Source organism: Lepidochelys kempii, chromosome 22 (assembly GCF_965140285.1).
Source record: "Lepidochelys kempii isolate rLepKem1 chromosome 22, rLepKem1.hap1, whole genome shotgun sequence".
NCBI classification, from domain to species: Eukaryota; Metazoa; Chordata; order Testudines; family Cheloniidae; genus Lepidochelys; species Lepidochelys kempii.
Window position 1 is genome coordinate 3,974,903 of NC_136401.1, and position 23,770 is coordinate 3,998,672.

At 51.6% G+C, this 23,770-nt stretch overlaps 2 non-coding genes across 2 annotated transcripts; one reads left to right on the forward strand and one right to left on the reverse strand.

The window, feature by feature from the left end:
- Positions 1-11,657: 11,657 nt before the first annotated feature.
- On the reverse strand, positions 11,658-11,849 carry LOC140901789 (U2 spliceosomal RNA). Its single transcript, XR_012155980.1, has one exon. It is a non-coding gene; the product is annotated as a U2 spliceosomal RNA (small nuclear RNA).
- A 7,781-nt stretch (positions 11,850-19,630) lies between these two features.
- Positions 19,631-19,703, forward strand: TRNAK-UUU (transfer RNA lysine (anticodon UUU)). The gene has a single exon. It is a non-coding gene; the product is annotated as a tRNA-Lys (tRNA).
- Positions 19,704-23,770: the final 4,067 nt, after the last annotated feature.

The window sequence follows — 23,770 nt, forward strand, 5'->3', positions numbered from 1 at the left end:
CCCCCCTCCAGCTTTGAAAGTATCTTGTCTCCTCCTTGGTCATTTTGGTTCAGGTGCCAGCGAGGTTATCTTAGCTTCTTAACCCTTTACAGGTAAAAGGACTTTGCCTCTGGTCAGGAGGGATTTTTATAGCACTGTATGCAGAAAGGTGGTTACCCTTCCCTTTATTTTTATCACAGCCCACTTGGAGACATCTTCCCCCAAAATATCACCCAAAGCCCTACACACCCCCTTTCCTGGGGAGGCTTGAGAATAATATCCTCACCAATTGGTTACAAAATCATCAAAGACCCAAACCCCTGGATCTTGGAACAATGGAAAAATCACTCAGGTTCTTAAAAGAAGGATTTTTTTAAGAAAAAGAAAGGTAAAAATCATCTCTGTAAAATCAGGATGGAAAATACTTTACAGGGTATTCAGATTCAAAACACAGAGGATCCCCCTCTGGGCAAAACCTTAAAGTTACAGAAAACAGGAATAAACCGCCCGCTTAAAATAGGGAAGAGTCACATAAAACAAAAGATAAAGCAATCCGCCTTGCCTGGCTTACCTATACTGGTTGCAATATTGGAGACTTGGATTAGGATGGGTTGGAGAAGGTGGATTTCTGTCTGGCCTCTCTCAGTCCCAAGAGAGAACAACACCTAAACAAAGAGCACAAAACAAAAGTCTTCCCCCGGCCCCAGGATTTGAAAGTATCTTGTTCCCTTATTGGTCTTTTGAGTCAGGTGCCAGCCAGGTTAACTGAGCTTCTTATCCCTTGACAGGTAACAGGATGTTGCCTCTGGCCAGAGGGATTTTCTAGCACTGTATACAGACAGGTGGTTACCCTTCCCTGTATATCTATGACAGTGACCGTACAACCTGATATTTTCAGCCCTTGTAAGCGAAGCAGATTTACATTCAGTAACTGGGCAGAAAGGAAGCCGGTACTGAATGCTCCACTTCCTTGCCGGTATGCTGCTGCACCTTTTCTTACTGGTACGCCGTCCCGGCCCCTACCGGCTTCCTTTCCAGGGGTAGGTAACACTGCAAAGGAGGAAAACCTGAGACGCAGAGAGCAGCAGGGAGTTGTCTGAGGTCACACAGTGAATAGCACACAGGGCTCCTGGCTCCCTGGCCTCTGTTCTGGCCACTAGACAACACTACCTGTGCTCAGCTGCCTAGGGGTTCGGTGTGGGGATACAGCTTTAAAGGGTCTGGGCCATATCCTCAGCTGGTGTAAATTGGTGTATCTCCACTGACTTCACTGACACAAGTTTAGAGCAGCCGAGGATCTGACCCAATATGCAGAGTTTGATTGAAAACTGGGAGAAGGAGTTAAGACACTTGCTCATACAAGCACCCTCATTCCCTTCTCACGGGAGGATGAAACAGCCCTGTGGCAAGGGGATGGAATTAGCCCCAAGAGGGGAATCCTTTTGGTCCTCTCCTGGCTGGAAGGGTCATGGAGGGACAGGACTGAGGTGCTTTGGCAGAGCTGTGAGAATAAGTGTTGGCTCAGTAAGCAGTGAGTGTGAACATGGCTGACGGTCCTGGGAGGGAGGGGAATCCAGCCAGAAGAAGGGAGAAATTCAGCCACCGTCCCAGGCTCAAACCACCATCCTTTGCATTAACAGCAGAACACACTGATGCAGTGCACCACAGAGATACAAGGCTGCTGCACATCTGCCTGCCAGTGGTAGAGCTCGCAAGGCGCTAGGCTGGAGGCTGGGGGCTGTGGGTGCAGACCCAGCAGAGTGGTGTAGTGGCAGCATGCTGGGCCCATAACCCAGCGGTTGATGGATCTAAACCATCCTCTGCTAGGCTTGTTTCTTTTTGCTCTGGGCCTTCACGCGAGGCAGCGACCAGCAGAGCGCCAAGAGCCTAGGCCATGAGGCCAGAGGTGGCTGAGGCGGGGCCTGCCAGGGAGCTCCCCGGCACCTCTGGCTGCCTGGGCTGAAGGCAAGAGGCCTGCATGTGGTGAGGGCCCCTGTCCCAGCCTGAGGCAGCCGTGCTTCCTCGTCCCCTTTTCCCACGCTGCTGCTGCAGGAGAACACGAGGGAGGCTCTCGGGACGCTGGGCAGCTCTGAGCAGCTCTGTGTGGCTGTCGGGGGAAAGAGCCGCAGCTCCTGACTCAACCTGCCATTGACTCGCGGGGCTCTGTGCTCCGTCAGCCGGGGCAGGCCAGGCTGCGGCTGGGACTCAGGCTGGGACAGCATGGCCGTGCTTCCCTGAGGAGGCATGAGACATGCCAAGGGCTTTGCGCAGCCAACAGGGAAGTGGGAGGGAGGCATCTTCAGCCGGCGCGTCGCATCTGTTTCTCCCTTGCTGCTTGGGCGGAGGTGGGAAGGGAGCGAAACGTACCCGGCTGAAGGTTTTGCACTTGGATTAAACCTGAGTCCCTTGCGTGGCTGCTCGGAGACGGGCTTTTGCGGCGCGGCCCCCACACTCTTCCAGCCAGCAGGTGAACCCACTGTGTCCAAGAGGGACACCTTCAAGGTGGCAAAAGGGGGACTTCAAGGCTCCCAGCAGAACTTGAGGAGCCCGCAAGGAGCCTTCAGTGGCATCCCTGGGGGAGCATAACCCCCCCTCCTTTCCATTAACAGCTGAACTCACTGACCCATGACACCACAGAGACACCTACCAGCAGCTGGTTTGCCAGGGCCGCTGCCCAGCACCCTGCACCACTCCCTGCCCATGCCAGAGCTTGCAAGGCACTAGCTTGGAGTCATGGCCACTTGGGGCTGCTGAAGAAAAGCCAGCAGAGTGACACAGAGGAACCGTGCTGCACCCATAGCACAGAGGTCGATGAATCAAAACCCTCTTCTGCCAGCACCAGCCTCCTTCTTCTTCCACTGGGCCTTCAAGCTAGGGGGCGGCTGGCACAGTGCCAAGAGTCTACCCTGTGGGGCAGGAGGTGGCTGATGCCCGCAGCCCGCTGGGGAGCTCCCAGAAGCTATTAAGGGACAGAGACTCCTAAATGCCCTGAGTAACAAGGGTTTGGAGTTCATTGAGGCCAGTGAGGGGGTCACTATGTCGGCCCTGTAACCCTGGGTGTCGGGTCGCTGTGCAGCTTTGATCTCGAGCTCGGATCCCAACAACCGATCAGCAGCCCACAGCCTCCCGCTGGGTCTGCCCCACCTGGTTACTCCTTACAGGCTGACCTGACCCCCCTTCCCACCCCAGATTCCCCCCTAATCATCCTACTGGCACTCAGAGCCAGAGATGTGGAGGTGCTGGAGGAGGGAGGTGTGACTCTAGGGTGGGGGTCTTCTCTAAAGAGGGCTGCAGAAAGGTGGTGCTCAGCTCTGTCAGCGACCTGCCCAATTGCCCGGGGATGCAGACTTTTCTGTAAGGCACATAAAGGGGGTGTTTGGCTTCCAAGCTAATGTGAGACATGTGCATTTATGAGAGGGAATTTCCAACCTGCCAGCAGTTAAGCCATAGCACTCCAGTGGCCTAATGGATATGGCATTGGCTTCCAAAGTCAGAGACTGTAGGTTCAAGTCCCATCTGGGGTCTCCTTTCTCTAGAGAGTAAAGAAACCTTGGTCTCATTTTCTAACATGTGTTAGGGGTTGGTCTGGAAAATTTAAAGAAAATCCCAATACCCTTAGCATGATGCAGACACTGGCTGTTTCTGATCTTTTACTGTTCATTGAGAAATATTTCCTTAATGATGTTATGGAATATCGGGGCAGGCTATGAAGGCACCATTCTTCCTGCTTTCACCCTTCGAGACAACATGGCTACATGGCATGGGGCCAATGCGCACCTCCCAGCCAACTGCTAGAGAAGACAACAGCAACACAGGCAGGGATGGCAGCAGGGCAGGCTGCAGCTCCAGGAGGAAGGTGGTACCAGGTCTCATCAATGGGGAGGTGGCCACCCCAGCATGCACAAGGCTGACCCATCAAGTGTGGTGTGTGCTGCAGCGCGCCCCTACTCACTGCAAATGATGGTGGAGGGCAGCGTGGGGAAAGCTTGCACTCGTGTTGCCTGTATCTGTGCCACGGATAAACGGAGGACATGGTCATGCAGGCTGGGCCTGACACTTCACAGTGCTACATTCACTCCGAGTACACCTCAAATGCTACACCAAGGCTGGCGAGTTCCCCATGAATTCCCACGTGAGCACACATAGTGCACCCACACACACAGTGCCACCGTCCACCACCCATGCACACACACACGTCGACTGAAACCAAAGAGACACAAACTGCACACTGAGGAGATGGCTGGTTTGTTTACAAGTTGCTTTTATTTACAAAGGTGCTGAAGTGTGATCTGTTTGGGTTTTTTGAGGGCAGAAACGCAATGGATGAGAATCTCATGCCCCTGAGCTGCCAGGTGACAGTGGCAGGAAAAAAATGCAGTGCAGTGAATTTTAAAAAGACACTAATAAATAATTTAACAAAGAGAAGTAATTAAATAAAAGAATCCAGTTGACTCTCATTCTGGAGGCTTGTTCCCACCACAGAGAGCGAGGGGCAGGGAGCTACTGGGAAAGGCAGGTGGTGAAGTCTGAGGGAGCATAGTCAATTAAACAAATTGTAACAGCCAGCTACAAAATACTCCATTCTGGTACCAAAATACAGAGTATATAAATCTACAACTAATACAGCCACACACAGCTCAAAAAGGGTGTCCACTTAACAACAGGTCTCAGAGCAGCAGCCGTGTCAGTCCGTCTTCGCAAAAAGAACAGGAGGACGTGTGGCACCTTAGAGACTGACCCATTTATTTGAGCATGAGCTTTCGTGGGCTACAGCTCACTTCATCGGATGCATTCAGTGGAAAATACAGTGGGGAGATTTATATACACAGAGACCATGAAACAATGGCTGTTACCACACACACTGTAACCAGAGTGATCACTTAGGGTGAGCTATTACCAGCAGGAGAGCGGGGGAGGGGGGATTTGCAAACTGGATACAATTAATTTAGGCTTGACTAGAGACTGGGAGTGGATGGGTCATTACACAAAGTAAAACTATTTCCCCATGTTTATTCCCCCGCCCTCCACTGTTCCTCAGATGCTCTTGTCAACTGCTGGAAATGGCCCACCTTGATTCTCACTACAAAAGGTTCCCCGCTCCCCCTGCTGGTAATAGCTCACCTTAAGGGATCACTCTGGTTACAGTGTGTATGGTAACACCCATTGTTTCATGTTCTCTATGTATATAAATCTCCCCACTGTATTTTCCACTGAATGCATCCGATGAAGTGAGCTGTAGCTCACGAAAGCTCATGCTCAAATAAATTGGTTAGTCTCTAAGGTGCCACACATCCTCCTGTTCTTTTTGCAAATACGGACTAACATGGCTGCTACTCTGAAACCTGTTATATATTTGCAGCAAATATTGTATAAAGGTTGTTGTGTAAGGGGTCTATGGAGAGGTTATGATTACCTGATTATGATTATGCTATCTGTCTGCATGCATCATTTTTGTAGTTGAAGTTATACATATTGGCTATGTACTTGTAAATCAGTGTGTTTTGATTCTGAAGTAGCCTTAGTAAAGCATTTGGTCAGCTTCTTGAGAAAGGAATGTGCAAATTACGTGCCCAATCAAGAAACACTTAACTGACAATGGATCTTGGAAAACTCCCATCCACATAAGAAGTCTTCCTGGGAACATGCAAGGTAGCATGTGGGCCATGGCTGCCACCTGTAAAGAACTAAGTCATTCATGGACATATGACTTGCCCATGTGACTCCAGACTCCATTTTGCTGTAATTTTCCACAGTAAGCACAAAGAGGTGTCCTTAAACCTGGAAGAGACTATAAAAGGCAGCTGCCTTACTTCTATCTTGTCTTCAATCCTGCTTCATACCTCTTGAGGGACTTTGCTACAAATGGAAGTTCTGAACAAAAGGACTGAATAACCCATCCCAGCTGTGGATACACTCCAGAAACTTGATTTGAACCTGCAGTTTATTCTATCACTTCTACAAGTGTGAACCAAGAACTCTGCCATTATGAAGGCTTCCATTTAACCAATTCTAGCTCTCATCTCTATCTTTTTCCTTTTATGAATAAACCTTTACATTTTAGATTCTAAAGGATTAGCAACAGCATGATTTGTGGGTAAGATCTGATTTATATATTGACCTGGGTCTGGGGCTTGGTCCTTTGGGATCAGGAGAACCTTTTTCCTTTTACTGAGGTATTTGGTTTTCATAACCATTCATCCCCGTAATGAGTGGCTCTGGTGGTGATACTGGGAAACTGGAGTGTCTAAGTGAGTTGCTTGTGTGACTTGTGGTTAGCCAGTGGGGTAAAACCAAAGTCCTCTCTGTCTGGCTGGTCTGGTTTGCCTTAGAGGTGGGTAAACCCCAGCCTTGGTCTGTAACTGCCCTGCTTTAAGCAATTTGTCCTGAATTGGCACTCTTAGTTGGGTCCCGCCAGAACCAGCGTTGTTCCACTCTCTCTGGTGGGAAATTAAAAACAAAAAGAAGCAGAAACCTCTCCCCCTGCCAGCACTCCAAAAGAAGCAAGGTGCTACTTAAAGAAATGAATAGGCAATTACATGCACATACTCCTCTAGGAGAAGGCAAACACAAGGGCGGGAACTCGGGAGTAGGGCTGTGGCAAGGGCGGAGCCTTATGGAAAGGGGCGGTGCAGGAGCAGGGCCTCAGGTGAAGGGGCGGTGCTAGGGCAGATCGTAGGAGGAATGGGCGATGACCGGTTTGGTCACAGAGACCCCCTTGGGAATGTCACCTGACGTGCTGGAATTACCTCTGAGCCCATTTTCCCTGCCAGTTAGGGGCTCCCAGAACCCTGCCTTGTTGAGCCAGACATGCCAGCCTGCTACAACGCAGATCCAGGTCTGGTCCACACCCCCAAAGCTGCAGACTTTAACCAAAACCTGCTCAGCAGGTCACCTATCTCCAGCTCCCAGACACCCAGCTCCCAATGGGATTCAACCTCCAAATAAATCTGTTTTACTCTGTATAAAGCTTATACAGGGTAAACTTCTAAATTGTCCACCCTCTATAACACTGATAGTGAGATCTGCACAGCTTTTTTGACTGTGGGGATAATGGAACACCTCCGGTTCGACCTGCTCCTTGGTATTGATTTTTTTCTGCGAAGCTCAGGTTAAAGTATTTGCCTGCAGCAGGAGAGAGTGTTCTGCTGGGACCCCCAAGGGAAAGGGTAAGGTCTCAGGAAGTGCTGAGAGAATGGGAGAGAGTCTCCTTGATTCTTCTGCAGCTGGGGGAAGCTGTGTGTTTCCAGGTGGGAGAGTGGTTGAGACCAACTCCTACGCTGCAGCTCGTGGCAACACCACATCAGGAAGGGATGGGGGTGAAATGCCTGCCAGGGAGAGAATGGTCCAGGTTGTTAGCTGCAGCAGGTTACAGCTGAACCAGAGACAAAAGCGGCTCTAGGGAGCAGAGCACAATGTAGCCCAGAGGAGAGCCCAGAGAAGGGGCAGAGAATCTCAGAAACCACTGAGGTGGGTGAGGATTCCTGTGACTCAGTAACACAGGGAAGCGGGGTGCTTCCAAGTATGGGAGGGGCTCAGACTAGCTCCTTACAGCAGAAGGCAACATGCCCTCGCTACAGGGGAGATGTTGTCAGTGATTAAGGAAATAGTCCCAGTTGTTGGCTGGCAGAGTTCTGCAGCTGAAGGAGGGGGCCCAGAGGAGGAAACTGGGGAAGGAATAGTGGGGGTACAGGAATGTCTCCTCATGAGTCATCTGGGCCAGAACACTAGGAGGATGGCTGGGTCAGCATCTGTGCACCCAGGCATGCAGCCTGTGACCCAGGTTTTGAGAAGGAACTGTGTAACTGAGTTCCTGGAGGGGAGCAGTCACACAGCTGGCTTCTCAGGGACAGAGAAAGGGGTGACAGAGGGTACCCCAATCCAGGTCCCAATTTTTTCAGGACGCTATGTCTGATACGTTTTTGGAAAGTAAATGTGTCTCTTTACATCAAGATGCAGCTCCAACACCTGTCACAGCAGAGGAGTTGAGACCAGGAAATTGCTAGGTGGTCGTCTGCCAGAATACAAATGACCCAACTCATGGGGGCAGGGGGCTTTCCCCCAGGCTGGTGAGACACAGAGAGCAGTTATGGGAAAGCTGCTGGGAAAGGGTGAATCCAATCAAAGGTTGAACACCCCTAGCCCAGAGAGCACGGATCACAGCCCTCTAGGGGGCAGGGGAGGACTCAGTGCTGGGAGGGGGAAACACAGGGTAACCCCTAAAGGGGAGCAGCATTTCCTACATACACATACAAGTCCTGGGGTTGGGAAACTGCTCCCCACAGGGCCAGCCAATGTTCAGGACCCCCCTGGGCCCTTATCTTGCCAGATCCTGAGATATCAAAATACCAGAAACATGTGTAAATTAAGAGCACACACAGAGGGGAACACTGGAGGGAAAGAAAAACCAGTGACTGATTACATGGGAGAGAATCAAAGGACACCATGGGTAACGAACAAACTAAACCTCAAACTACACTATCGGAACGGAGGGCATGGTATCCTAAAGATACTTGTAAACACCCATCTGTGGTGATAAATGTTGGTTTTAATGTTAAGTTTTGAGGCTAAGAATTTCGACACGGATGTTACACCTTATGATGATGCTACTTTTCCATTAATACCTGTAAACCGGTTTAAAGTTTATCACAGCAGAGAAACCATAAAAAAACCTGGTTTGCTGTGTGTGAATGGGGAAACTGAGGCACACTGCCTCATGGCCTTTATGGCTGGATGCCAAGAGAACTATACCCAGAAAATGCCTTCAAGATAGTCAGTGACTAACCCTCCTTCAGTAAACTAAGAGGGGAGGTCTGATGCTCTGTACCTCGAGGGAACACCCTACAACCCTATGTTCATCTTTATAAAATGATTGGGTGGCATCCAATGCAAAGCTCGTCATGTTGGATATCTTCGGAAGGCTCATGATGCACTGAGCATGGTTGGTATAGTGATGTTATAGTAATTGTTACAGTAAAGTTATAGGATATAATTTTATGTAGATAGTTATGAGGCTGAAAATGTATCCTCATGGCTTAAAGCAAGCCCATGCAAAAGCTCTCCAAGAACAGAGAGGCAGTTCACACCGCGTCAGGGGATGGATGGGACAAACCCAGCCCAGCCTCACTGGAACAATGGACACTGGCTTAGGCAGCAACAAAAGAATCTGTTAAACCCTGGAGGGAATCACCTCCTTCATTTGGGCAGTTGGGGACTGATGAGGTAATGCTCACCTGACTCTGAAGGAGGGGCGGGGGCAAAGCCAAGAGAAAAGAAAGGACATGATAAAAGGGAGAGAGATTTTGCCAGTCTGTCTCTCTTCTGCCTACATCTACAGACACCACCAGCACAAAGAGACTGAAACGCTGATCAAAAGGGAGAGCCTGACTGAAAAGTAACCAGCCAGCCTGTGGTGAGAAGGCTCAAAAATTTGTAAGGGCACTGAAAGTGTTAAGATCAGCTTAGAATGTGTTTTGCTTTTATTTCATTTGACCAAATCTGACTTGTTAGGTTTTAAGTGAGTATAAGTCAAAGCATATCTTTATAACTAATAAATCTATTTGTTTGTTCTACCTGAAGCCGTGCATTTGGTTTGCAGTGGTCAGAGGCTCCGCTTGGGATAACAAGCCTGGTCCATGTCAATTTCTTTCTTAAATTGAAGAATTCCTATAAGCTTGCAGCGTCCGGTGGGCATAACTGGATACTGCAAGACGGAGGTTCCCAAGCTTGTGTCTGGGAGCGGAGATATTGGCTAGTGTCATTGGCTTGCAAGTAGCTGGGATCAGCTTACAAGCCAGACGCTGTGCAGGAGTGGCCCAGGAGTGGGGGGCTCACAGCAGAGCAGGGTAAGGCTGGCTCCCAGAGTCAAAGATTGGAGTGACTGAGCAGATCACTGGTCTGGTTAAGGGAATGTCACAACAACCAATTGTTTTAGTTCATGAGAGCCACCAAGATTCCAAGCCACCATGAATGGCCCCCACTTTGCATAATTTCAATAGGACTTTAGAGTAATACTTCATATTTCTAGCTTCAGAGACAATAATGATACATTCATACAACTAGGATGGGCACACTCAGTAGATCATAAGCTGTGTAATGAGACCTTTCGCATAAAGCATATTCCAGTTACATCATAGTCACACTTATAAACCTATTTTTATAAAGCACATGCACTGCCATGGGGGGAGGCAGAGGGCAGGAGACGCTGGCATCTTGAGGCTGGAACCACAGCCGCAGCACTCTGGGGTGAGGGGCTGGGCAGGAGGCATGGGTGAGGGGGTCCCCTGCCCTGTGCCCCACACCACCTTCTCCATCTGCCTCAGTCACCATTCCTTCTCCTTCTACCTCATTGGCCCCACCCTACCGTCTGCCCCACTCCACCCATCCCTCCAGCCCCAAATACACCCCACCTCCCCTTCCTTGACCCTGCTTCCGTCTGCAGCTACCTCCCCCGTCTTCCCCTCCCCACTCGGCCTTCCACTCCCTTCTCCACCCAGCTCCCCGCCTTCCCAGACTTCCTCTCTGCGGGTGGGTGCCCTCCTTTTCCTTGCCGATGGATGCGAAGGCTTCAGTGCATCCCCAGCGACGGCTCAGGAACACCCATCCGGCCCCATGCACTTGACAAGCCAGCGGGTTGTTCAAAGTCCCATCCTAATTCCTGGCACTGGGAGCAAGGGGCTGGGATGGGCCTGCTCTTGGGCAGCTCTTTGGAAGTGGGGCAGCGGCTGGGGCACTGGGGCGTGTACAGTGGGGGAGCAGAGAGCCACTGAACGAACCTGCAAACCTTGGATAGGATGGAAACTCCTTCCTGCCAGGGAGTGTAGCAGCCCGCGTGACTTCCCCTAGTTCCAGGCTCCAGCACCTCAGGGCAGCAGTCCCAGAACTGCCCCATCACCCGATCCTTCCTCCCGTGCCAGCAACAGGGGGCGGCTCTGAGGCTGATGCTCTCAAGGGGAGCAGCCCCTGCGGAGGGCAGACACTGGGGAAGCCCAGCACTGGCTGGCGCCTACCCCTGCTCTCCCTGTCAGCTCTCAGGCTCCTCCGCCTCTGGCCAGAGGCTTCTGGGCTGCAACAGCACCACCCTGTGTCAGTTTGGGGGCCAGCATTAGGGCAGAACAAAGCTGGAAGGCCTGTCTGAGGGCACGGCTGCCCCTAAACCGCTAGGGCTGCACTGCCAGGGCGCTCCAGTCTAGGGGAGAACGGAGGAGCTGAGGGAGACGGAAGGAGCCTGGGGGTGAACCTGGAGGGTAGTTGGGTGTGGGTGGGACAGTACGGAACAGTTTCTATGGGGACGGGGGATTGTTAGGGAGTTGGGTCCCCCCTCCCATTCAGCCTCTGGGTCTACAAATCAGACTCAAACCTTTCTCCTCTTCTGATCCTCTAAACTGCTCCCTCTGTGCCAACAGGCACATTTTCACAGGGGGAAAGGAATGAAACTATTCTCTCCTGTGGGGACACTGCCGAGAGACACAGACCCAAAGCCCACACTTCTGGAAAGCACTATGTGTGAGAACCAGCCTCTTAAGTAATTTATGAAACAGCACTAGAGCAGAAATAAGAAAAGCACCCACCTCAGAAAGAGAAAATAGAGAAACTGACAGAAAACACAGCTCAAGGTTACAAATAAAAGAGCAATATGGGACACGTTTTTTCTTTTTTTGAACCATCATGCTCTCCCCAGGGGGAGGTGCACCATACCCAGCAGGTCTGCAATACCAGGCTGATGCGTGGAGTGGATGGAGCAAGCCTCTATTCCAGATCCCTGTTCCAAAAATCCCTTCAATTGAGTTCTCAGCTAGAGAACATATCAGAGATTAAACTGTTAAGAACAGATTTAATAATTTTATTAAGATGATGTTGAAGTAAAAAGAAAATGGTACAGAGTTTAAGCATAGAAGTTTCTGTTTATCAGGGAATAAGGTACAGATTATCAAGGGGTGCGAAATTCGGTGGCGTAAGGAATACATAATCTGCAATCTCCCCGATTGGGGGGTAAAAGTTTAACCGGTCAAAGTACAGACATTGAGATATGGGGGTATGTTGTCCATATAATGGCTATGTTCAGGTGTGGAGTATAATGAGCGGATACGATGATGAGGATGGATTTACCCTCATTTGGTGGGATTTAATGTTCAGTGAGTTTATGGTTCCAGTTCATACGGTCCAATGGAAAAAGCCTCTCAGTCTTTTTCCCATAGTGGATGCACGATGTCGTACCGGCTCACACCTCCTGGTACTGTCGGTGGCCGGTGATGTGTTCAATGTAGATGTCCCTGGACCATTGGATGGTGTCCGAGACCATGAGGAGCCGCATGAGCCATGTGTAGTGTCGACCGATCCCACAGGTCCGCAGCACATGCTCGTTGCAGGGGTCCCAAGCGCCCAGGGCTCCGACGATCAGGGCATCCATCTGCACCTCGTAGCCCTTCGTTCTCAGGGTGTCGGCCAGGGGGGTGTAAATTTCCAGCGTCCGAGCTCGGGCTTCTCGGAGGGCCGGGGTCCTGTTCTCGAAGGAGACCGTGATGTCGAGGAGGATGAACTTTTTCTGGGCCTCGTTGGTGACTACCACGTCGGGTCGCAGCAGGCTGTCAGTGCCGGGGATGGCGCAGTTCACGGTGACCTCCCCCAGGCGTGGTGCGATGGCTTTCACCAGGTGGTCCTGGATGGCGTTGTGGTGCAGCTGCCAGGCTCTGGAGTGGGGCTTGCAGCTGCACAGGATGTGGGGCAGGGTCTTGTTGGAGTAGCCACACTTCCTGCAACGCTTGTCTCGGTTCCCGTGGTGGACAGCCCCATTGAGCGGGACGCAGTTGAGCCGGGTGCAGTGGCTGAAACGCCAGTCAGCGAAACGGGTGAAGCCACCCCCGGCGAGGAAGTGGTTGCTGGCGTCCCACTTGCCGGTCAGTTTGAAGGCTTTACCCTGGTCCGGTTTACGCTTCAGGGCTTCCATGTACAGCGAGTGGATGGCTGCCTTCAGGGTCCTCTCCAGCATGCCCCTGGCGCTCGGGGTGAAGATGGTGTTGTCCTCAGACCTGATCTGCGGCCCCAGGACTCCCAGCTCCTGGCGCTCCTCGCACCACTCCCAGCGGCAGCCGATGTGCTTCCCCAGATGACGCGTGGCACTGTGAGCGCGGGACCACAGTGAAGCGATGTCGCACCCGTCCCGTCCGAATTCGCCATCCAGGGAACCGCTCAGGAAGCTGGCGGTGTCTTGGTTGGAGGGGGCTCTGCCGATCCGCTTCTTCGTTGCGTCATGGAGGGCGTTTGCTGCGATGTTCCTTACCATGGCGTCGGGACACGTCAGCAGGCGGAAGGCGCGGGTGATCACCGCGATGTCACACAGGTCACCCATGCGGGGGACATTGGCACTGCCATGCCTGTGGGCGATGTAGACCAGCTCGTTGCTGCCTCTCTGGGGAAGGAACAGCCACATGGACCTATCCTCCATGAATTTATCTGGTTCTTTTTTGATCCCTGTTCTAGTCTTGGCCTTCATAACATTCCTCCACCCCGTGTGGCAGCTAGGAGCTCTGGCGTCCCCCCGCAGAAGCTGGGAGCTATGGGGCCATCTGCAATGGCATGGGACTGCGGCTTCTCCCCATCACCCATGGTGACTGGGAACTCCAGGCTCTGCCTGCAGTGTCTGGGAGCTGGGGGCTCCCTCTGTTGCCTGTGGTGGCTGGGAACTCCAGGGTCCCCTGCCCCATGGGGTGCCTGGAGCTCTGGGGTCTGCTTGCAGCATCTGGGAGCTGTGGGGTCTATGTGCAGTGACATGAGCCTGTGGGGATTCCAAGATCAGATCCAGAAAGAACAATATGCTCAGAGAGAGTAGGCTATCCCAGAGTCCTATGGAGTAGTTCCAGAGCATTCACCCAGTGATTCTGGGCAAGACCAGCTGGGAGCAAAGCAGCTGCTGTTGTCACTAAGGTAAGTGTTTGTCTCCTCCAGGCTGTGGTGACAGCCCTGATGACTGCAGAGAGACTTCCCTTGGGCTGGGGCTAATTTCCAATTAAAGGTTCCCAACTAGCTCTGCGGGCAGGTGGAGAATTCCTTCATCTTGAGAGCTGCTAATCTTCCTTGGCATCATCTAATGTGTACTTCTAGTGCAGCTCCCTGACCAGGTCCTCATACCTCATGGGAGTTGTAATCTCCTGAGGCCTATGTTTCGAGATCTTGGTGACCTGGGCACTGCTTGGTGCAGCTGGATGTCTGCTCAGTGATTGATCAGTAGCAGGGTTTGGGGATTTTTTGGTAATTTTGGTTTTACAAAGCCCAGTCAGGCCTAAAAATTTTTTCCCTGGAAGCCAAGCTAGGCTCCTCCCATCCATCTCCATTGCAGCAGCCTGGTCCCTAGTAGAAAAAAATAACTTAATGAATACTGGACTTCAAGTGAGTTTTGTGTTGTGGCTACAGTAGAACCTCTAGCGTTGCAAACACCAGTTACCTACTGACACGTCAAAAACACATAAGGAAATTGTTTCTGTCTGGTTTCATTTAAATTAAGATGGTTAAAAGCAACATTTCTCTCCAGCATAGTAAAGATTTAAAGCTGTATTCAATCTCTGTTCAGTTGCAGACTTTTGAAGGAACAACCAGAGCTTTCTGTTCAGAGTTCTGAACCACCACCATCCTGGGGTATTTGTAACCCGGAGGCTGTAATGTAATTGCTGAGGCTGTGCTGGTTTTTAGGGGGATCGTTCTGTGGAGGGATGTGGTTCTGGTCCCATTCGGGGGCTAGCAAAACGAGTGTGAATAATGATGCTGGAAATAAAATGTATTTTTCATATTTTTTATTTTTGCAATGTTCTAAATCCACCCCAACTGGAAAGGAAAATGAGATTCAAACCCTGGTGGTTCGGGTGGGAATTGTGCGGGAGAAGATAGCTGGAAGGTTCCCGTTCCATGGGAGCAGCACAGGGCTGGTGGATTGCCCAGCTTTGGCTTTTGTTTGCTGGTTGTCCCCACAGGGTTGATTTTGTAGTTGGTCTTTTAGAATGTATTTGCTGGACACTTGTGTGGATCTTTTTGCCCTGGGGCTCCCATTGCTGGGGCCCTGGTTGCAGCCACCTCCATCTGCAAGTTAAACATGTAAATATTGTCCATAAAAACCATGCAGCTGTGTGCTGTGTCAAAGACAACTCCCGTGTCACTCTCCTGTCTGTTACAATCCTTCCCCAGGGGGGCGCACAGATATGTTTGGCCCCAGGCCCACAAAAAGTTAATTCTGCCCTGCTGCCCGGAGCGGAGAGCCAAGTCCAGCCAGCCCCATGGCACCAGAGGTGCAGGAGCCGCCACCGTGGGGTGAGTGAAGGACAGGACCCAAACTTCCAGAGGAGGCAGGATCCACCCAAAGCCCCCCAAATGCCTCCACCCCCAGACAATTTACTGAGTTGTGACAGGCCATAAACATTTACTAATGGGCCCTGGGGAATGTTCCCTTTAATTTTTTACATCCATGTACAGAATGAATTTTGTTATGTGCACCAATATGGAGATGATGTGTGGTGGGGGTGTGGCCAAGAGTTCAGACTGTGGGAGGGGGCTCAGGACTGGGGAAGAGGGTTGGGTTGGGGGGGTGAGGGCTCTGGCTGAAGGTGTAGGCTCGGGGGGTTGGGATGAGGGGTTCGGGGTACAGGAGGGGACTCAGAGCTGGAGCAGAGAGTTGGGGTGCAGGAGGACAAGGGCACTGGCTGGGGGTGAAGACTCTGGGGTGGCATTTGGATGAGGGGTTTGGAGTGCAGGAAGGGTCTCAGGGCTAGGGCAGAGGGTTGGGGTGAGGGGTCTGGCTGGGGGTGCAGGCTCTTGGAGGTTGAGATGAGGGGTTCAGGGTGCGGAGGGGGCTCAGGGTTGGGGCAGAGGGTTGGGGTGCAGGGGGGTGAGGACTTGGGCGTCTGTCTCATCCCTCCCTGCCCCACCCCACCTTCCATCCGTGCGGCTCTCCTCGTTGGCTAACCTGCCTCCTCCAACCTGCTCACTTCATTAGCCATCTTCCCTGCACCACAGGCTGTGCTACCTACTATGGAGCAGGGAGACAGAACATATCTGGGTAGAAACAAACCCTGGCTAATGTGCTGCTCTCACCAAAGTGTGCCCTCCACACACTTAATTTAATTTGTCTCCACACACTTTTTTTCCCCGCCTGCAGACTATAGTGATCTCAGCCCGAGAAGCTCTGGAATGCGATTCCTTCCACAGACATGCTCAACTGAGACATAATGGCATTGACTTGGTGTGCAAAAGAACAGTAAAAACATAATCAGGTCCCAGTTTTATGTGATTAATCCAGCCCTATGGCAGATAAAACCTAATGATAACACATCTTCAGCCAGAACATCATCTTCTGACAGCAGCCAGTGCCAGGGGCTTCGGAGGGAATGAACAGAACAGGCAATCACTGAGTGAACCATCCCATCATCTACTCCCAGCATCTGGCAGTCAGAGGTTTAGGGACACGTAGAGCATGCAGAGACATCCCTGATTATCTCAGTTAATAGCTGATGCACTTATCCTGAGGAACTGATCTAATTCTTTGTTGAACCCATTTACAGCTTTGGCCTTCAAAACATAATGAACACACGTCTACAACCCCAAGGGGGTTTGACAATCCCAAGAATTCTAAAAACAGGAATTATACACCCGGAAGTCAAGAAATGTGAATAAAGTCATGATATTTCGTTCTTATGGGCCTCTTTGTTCCTGAGCCTTTAGGGTGCAGTAAGGCCACTTCCACAAAAGCTGGAGCCTAAACACCTGAATGGATCTTGGTCTCCCCTCATCCTTTTCCTGTTACCTCACCCAAACATTTCATAGACCTAAGGCCATAGCTACACTACAACCCTATGTTAACTCTCGTTACGTCAGCATAGACTCGCAACGGTCACTGTGTCACTTGTGTGACTGACTTCCTTGTGCTATCGTAATAAATAAAGAGGTAATGGATACAGACGTACACCAGGCAGGGTCGTTTGGAAGCCAAAGACTTGATGCTGTTCAAAGGTTCAAGGAGAAAAGGTAAAAGTTTGTACCTTGGGGAAGTTTTAACCTAAGCTGGTAAGAATAAGCTTAGGGGGTCTTTCATGCAGGTCCCCACATCTGTACCCTAGAGTTCAGAGTGGGGAAGGAATCTTGACAGCCCACAAGTTTGGCCCTTGTGCTTGCTGCCCATGTTTTTCCTCTTTCCCACATGGCGCTTGAAGAAAGGAGTGGCAGGGCCAGGCTTCATAGTCAGAGCTAGGCAGGAGGGAGGAAGAGTCCCAGACTAGAGCACAGCACACCTCTCCTCCTCTGGGCACCTAGAGCAGAGGTGGCTGGTGCTGACAGCTCCAAGGGAAGGCTAAAAAGCCAGAGAGCAACCGAGGGGGGGGCAAGAGGAGGGGAGGACCGTGCCTGCACGTGGCCAGCAGACAGCCACAATGACACCCGGCCAACCTGTTCCCTGGCATGCCAAACACTCACTGAAGGCCACCCACAGACCAGCATGTGGGGCAGCTGCTGTTGCTCTGTGGCCAGCATCAGAAGATGGTAGGAAAACAGGGCCAGCCCCGCCAGTGGGGCCTCTGACCCTTCCCACTCCAGGTGCTCACTGTTGCAGTGGGGCAGGAGATTTTACCCCAAGAGGCTTTCCTCCGCTGGTGAGAAGCAGAGAAACACCCAGCCCCCTAGGCGCTGTTTAGCCCCCTCAGGCACAGGGACAGCCGGCCATTTGGAGGAGGGAAACTGCTCTACACGCTAGCCCGGGCAGCTGCCCGTTTACTTTGGCAAGTCAGGAATGGCAAAGGCTAGACTGGACGCACCTGGGCTCACGCCCTAGCCTTTGTGACGCCCAAACCCAACTCCTTCCCGGGGGTCTAGCTGAAGCCAGAGCATTGGCCTGAGCAGCCAAGAAGAGGATCCAGCCCTGAAGAAAGCAGGAATCATAGAATATCAGGGTTGGAAGGGACCCCAGAAGGTCATCTAGTCCAACCCCCTGCTCAAAGCAGGACCAATTCCCAGTTAAATCATCCCAGCCAGGGCTTTGTCAAGCCTGACCTTAAAAACCTCTAAGGAAGGAGATTCTACCACCTCCCTAGGTAACGCATTCCAGTGTTTCACCACCCTCTTAGTGAAAAAGTTTTTCCTAATATCCAATCTAAACCTTCCCCACTGCAGGACCTTTAAGCAAAGCAAGCACAACCATGGAGGAACTCCAATCCTGAATCATCTGATGCACAGGGAGATGCCTTATCCATCCGACCACATGAGGAGGTATTCTAAGCACTTCTTCAGAAAAGGCAGACACTGTGTTTCTCGGGTCATCTACTGAGGGGGGCAGAAACTCTCTGGGCACAAGAAGTCGAGTTCCCAGCAAGATGTGAGATTTAATTCTATGCAGCCAGGTGCAGGACTTGGGCAGGGAGGCTTAGGCATGGGGGACTGGGATGCAGCGGATGGACTGGCTGTCTAGGTGCAGAGATGTAGTCACACTGAGGCACAGGAGGGAGGAGGAGGAGGAATCCTGCTGAAAGGCAGTGGCTGTGGAGAAAAAGAGGAGGGGTTTCTGGCACTTTTTTGCCTCTCTTTTGCCTGCCTGCTCATTCTTGTGGTCAAAGGGGTAGATTCTATTGGGAAGCCTAGTTAGCTCAGTCAGTAGAGTATCGGGCTCTTACTTTGAGGGTCCAAGGTTGAAGCCCCTGGCCGGGCACTCAGCTTTTAAGTTGCCTTGTATGCCAGGCGCCAAATGATTCCTGGTGGTGTCCAGAGCCACACAGGGATTCCCAGAAGCCATGACCATTTCCTGGAAAGGCCTCTTTCTGCTGCTTAGTCCTAGAAAGCAGGATAGAAGCCCACCTCCACAGGAGCGGGCCCAGAAAGCAGAGTCTCTGGTTGGCAGAAAGTGGGGCCAGGTACTATGATAAACCAAGGGAAGGGCGAGAGCAGCAGAGAGAGGGGGAGCAGCTGGAGAGCTGTAAGTGCAGAGTTCAAGCCTGCCAGCTGAGGGCCACAAGTGTCTAGAGACTGTGACATCATCGGGTCCCATGGCGTAAAGGTCAGCTGTCAGAGTGCTGAATACTGCAAGCTGAGCTCAGATCTCAGTGGGACTTTTGGACTTGTTGCTTCACACCTAAGCATAGGTGGAGTTTCAAGGCTTTGTCTTGCTCTTTCAAATGTGGGAGCCAGTCTTTTGCCTGCTTGCAGTTGTGACTTGAACGCCAGAGGAGACGTTGGATCCAGAAGGCTGGCCTTGCCTGGAGCCCTATAGGGAGGGTTGTGAGCTGGATTTACTCTGAGTCCTGCAGCTGGGCTGCAGCAAGGCCTAGGAGGCAGCCCGCTTGGTTGACCTGCTGGCCCAAAGTCACTTTGGCGGTGTTGGTCTTTACCCAGGAATGCTGAAGGGTGGGCCTGAGGGAGGGAGACTCAATCCTCCTCCCTATTGATCAGGGCTGGAGAGGAGGCTGTAAGAGTGGCCAGGTTGATGAGCTGGGCCTTCTAGAGTTTGGGGAGGGTGGAGTTGACTTGGGCATTGTGCTGGCAAAATGCCTCAGGGTGCAGGAGGGAGGAGGAGACCAGGGCTAGGGCTGGGAAGAGATAGAGAGAGAGCAGCAGGTTTCCTCTATTGTTTCCTGCTCTCTTTTTCTTGACTAGTTTCTCCTCTGCATGAACTTGTTCCTTTTCTTTGTGAGCCTGGCTAGCTCAGTTGGTAGAGCATCAGACTTTTAATCTGAGGGTCCAGGGTTCAAGTCCCTGGTCAGGCAATGAGCTATTTCCCAAGATTATAAAAGTCTATCACTTTTGCATCCTTCTGCATGTCCTTTTCTCTTCAGGATTTTGCCTTTCCTAAGAAGGGCCTCTAGTGTGTGGGATTGAAGGGGAAACTTCCTGACATCCCCTCTGTCCTCACAGGCTGGAGGAATAAAGGCCTCTGGGCATATAGCAGGTTCCTCCCAGATGGCTGCATCTCACAGGGTGGAGGTGGAAGCTCTGTCTCCTTGCCTCTTTTTCTGCCTTCACGTGGCTGTGCTGATCTGGCTGGCCTGTCTGAGACAGGGTGTGGGGAATGTTTGGAGCTTTTGCTTCGTATTGAGGGCTCCCTCCTACAGCAGAGTGATGTGGGCTCCGTGGAGAGTCTGAAAGAATTGCCCCATCAGCGTTAGGTTTCACCCAGCGCTCGGCTTCCCTTCGTGGGAGTGGGGAGGAGGGTGGGGCTCAGCCCCCCCAGTTGGAGAGGGGTGCAGGTGGCGGGGCTGCTGGTTGGGACTTGGAGGAGCGTGAAACATCTGCGAGACGAGTGGAGTGGGAGGAAGAGCATGTGTCTGCAGTGCCTGGGGTGGGCCTGTGCCTCCCCCAGGAAGAAGGTGTTTGTGCGTCCCAGTCCCTGGGAGGCTTGGGTCCAGGCTAGTGTTGAGGCCTGAATTGTCAGGAGACCAGGTGAAGGAGAGTGCGGAATTGGTGGAGCTGGGGAGTGGAGCACCAGGAGTCTCTCACCCCACCTTGGGAGCACTTGTGGGGACTGAGCTGTCTTTGGGTCGGGGTAGTGGTGGGACCCCAGGGGATGGGGAGCAGCAGTCTGGGGGCTCATTCACCCAGGCAAGGAAACACCCATATGGGGGGAGAACTGACCCAGCGGTGAGCACTGGACCTGTTGGTGAGTCCCACAGTGTCCTTGGGTCTGACCTGAGACCAGAGGGCCCCTCGCCAGCGAAGAGGAAATCCAACACAGCAGCAGAAGCCTCTCTTTCAGCGACCACAGCGTATTTGGCAGTGATTGAGGGACTGCAGCCATCAGCCTGTCATAAATATAAAGGGAAGGGTAAAACCCCTTTAAAATCCCTCCTGGCCAGAGGAAAAATCCTCTCACCTGTAAAGGGTTAAGAAGGGTTGGTCTCGCTGGCACCTGACCAAAATGACCAATCAGGATACAAAAGATTTTCAAAAACTGGGAGGAGGGAGAAAAACAAAGGGTCTGTGTCTGTCTGTGTGATGCTTTTGCCGGAGACAGAACAGAAATGGAGTCTTAGAACTTAGTAAGTAATCTAGCTAGCTACGTGTTAGCTTATGATTTCTTTAAATGGCTGAGAAAATAGCTGTGCTGAATAGAATGACTATTTCTGTCTGTGTGTCTTTTTTGTAACTTAAGGTTTTGCCGAGAGGGATTCTCTATGTTTTGAATCTAATTACCCTGTAAGATATTCACCATCCTGATTTTACAGAGGTGATTCCTTTACTTCTATTAAAAGTCTTCTTGTAAGGAAACTTAATGCTTTTTCATTGTTCTAAAATCCAAGGGTTTGGGTGTGTGGTCACCTATGCAAATTGGTGAGGATTTTTACCACACCTTCCCCAGGAAGTGGGGTGCAAGGGTTGGGAGGATTTTTGAGGGAAAGACGTGTCCAAACTCCATTTTTTCAGGAACCCAGGTAAAGTTTGGTGGTGGCAGTGGAAATCCAAGGGCAAATAATTTGTTCCTTAGGGAAGTTTTAACCTAAGCAGGTAAAGTAGGCTTTGGAGGTTTTCATGCAGGTCCCCACATCTGTACCCTAGAGTTCAGAGTGGGAAGGAACCTTGACACTGAGTTTCTCAGGTCAGCTACTGAGGGGGGCAGAGACTCTCTGGGCACAAGAAGTCGAGTTCCCAGCGAGATGTGAGACTTAATTCTATGGAGCCAGGTGCAGGACTTTGGCAGGGAGGCTTAGGCATGGGGGATTGGGGTGCAGAGGGCGGGCTGGCTGTCTAGGTGCAGAGATTTATTGACCCTGAGGTGCAGGAGGGAGGAAGAGGAGGAAGAATTGGCAGTGGCCGTGGAGAAAAAGAGGATGGGGAGAGGATCTCAGCAAGCCTGACCAGCTCAGTCCACAGAGCATCAGGCTTTTAATGGGCGGGACCAGGGTTCAAGCCCCTGTCCAGGTAACTCAGCTCTTGTGTGCCAGGAGCCAAATCATTCCTGGTGGTGTCCAGAGCCATGTGTGGGAAAGGGAGGCTGAGACTTGTGCACCCTGCTCTGTGGCAGGGATCCTGGTAGCTCAGACTCAGGTGTTGGATCATATTAAAGAAGTTCTGTATTAAAATCACAAATGAGTTTGATTCCCCATAGTTTAAGTTCCAGGGTATTGTTAATTAAGAGGTCTCTTGGTTTTTGGAACTGTTTCTCTCCCTCTCTGTGTGAAAGTTGCAAGCTGCTAATTGTGTGAGTACATTCTGAGACAGAGTCTATTCTCAAAGCAATTCTTTGTAACAACAACTACTCACACAGAGAGAGACTCAAAGCAATACTCTGTAAGAACAGAAACAGCACCCAGAGACTCCCCGCCCTTTTGTTGTATTCATCTCGCTTTGTCAACAATTGTGATTAAAATAGAGATAGAGGATGTATGTGGATGGATGCTTGGTGTGGATAATAACTGAATGATCAGGGAGGTGCCAGTCTAAGAATCCAGCGTCCATCGGCTGAAGAAGGCGTCAAGTGGAAACAACCGGAGGACCCCTGGAGGGCAGACTGGAATCCACCCAACAGCCTCAAGGATGGGAGAACCAAAGAACAAGATAACATCTGGCAGCACAGAGCCGTCAGGAATGTACCATATGCTGATTGATTCAGCAACAGCATGATGAAGCAATTCCCATAGACTGGCATAGGAAGAAATTCCTATAAAAATGGACTCTACAAAGTGAGAACTTTGGGGTCTGATTCTGCAAATCAACTTCCAGGAGCATCAGATGAGCATCTGACAAGCCCTGCTCCCTCCTCATGTTCAGGCCACCTGGCCAGTGGCTTGGCATGAGCAACTCTAAGGCTGGTAACTATAATAACAACCTTGCAGAACCTGTGTGTGTGTGTGTGTTTGTATGAATGAATGTGAGAATAAATATAAAATTGAATGGAATGTTATAGCTATAACTAACTGCTTACTATGATTCTTTCTGTATTCACAATAAATGTGGCATTTTGCCTTTTCCCCTTTAATAAGATCCTGCTGGTTTTTATTTTACTGGTATAACACAGGGGAGGCTTCTGTACTCAGAGGTGCTGACTTTGAGAGTTCCTGGGGTTTGCTTGACCCCTGCTCCATCTCAGGCCCTGCTCCCCACCCCTGTCCAGTATTTTGCCATGCCGCCCTATTTCTTCCTCTCCCCCCTCCTCCCACACACCTGATCACTGGCAGGTGGGAGGAGCTGAAGGAGAAGAGGAGGAGGTTGTGGGTCAGGCCGGCTAGCAGGTGGGGGGTGCGGGTGAGAGCTCGCTGTCAGTGGGCGCTGAGCACCTAAAACAGTAGCCTGCTAATCTTTTGTCATCCTTGTGGTCAGGAGCTTCGGAAGCCCCCTGAAAGTGTGAGGGCCACAGGCACCCAAACTGTGGCCCACCCCATCCCCCTGAGCCCCCCCATATCCCCAAGATCCCAACCCCGCATTGCCCCATCTCCCCAAGACCCCGGCCCCCGCTTGCTCCTCTCCACCCTCTCCTGCAGTCCCTTGTCCTTAGGGCCGGTAAAGAGTTGGAGGGCATAGTCTCCCCAACCTTTAACAGTTGGGAGCCAGGCCCCACTCCCTTCCCCGCATTCCAGCACCTCTGCTTCTGGGACTATTTTATTCCTCTCCCATCTCTTTCAATTAACCATTTCCCTCCTTCAGCTCAGTGACAACCCCACACTCTTTGCTTCTAAAAGTCCAGCAGCGCAGCGGGGCTCAGAGGCTGCGTGTCTGCCCTGGCCCCGGGCCCCTCCCAGACCCGGCTGGCTGCTGGCACATCTCTGGGGCCCGTGGGGAAAGTGGGGGGTTAGGCAGCTCCACGCACTGCCCCCACCTCCAGAACTGTCCCCGCAGCTCC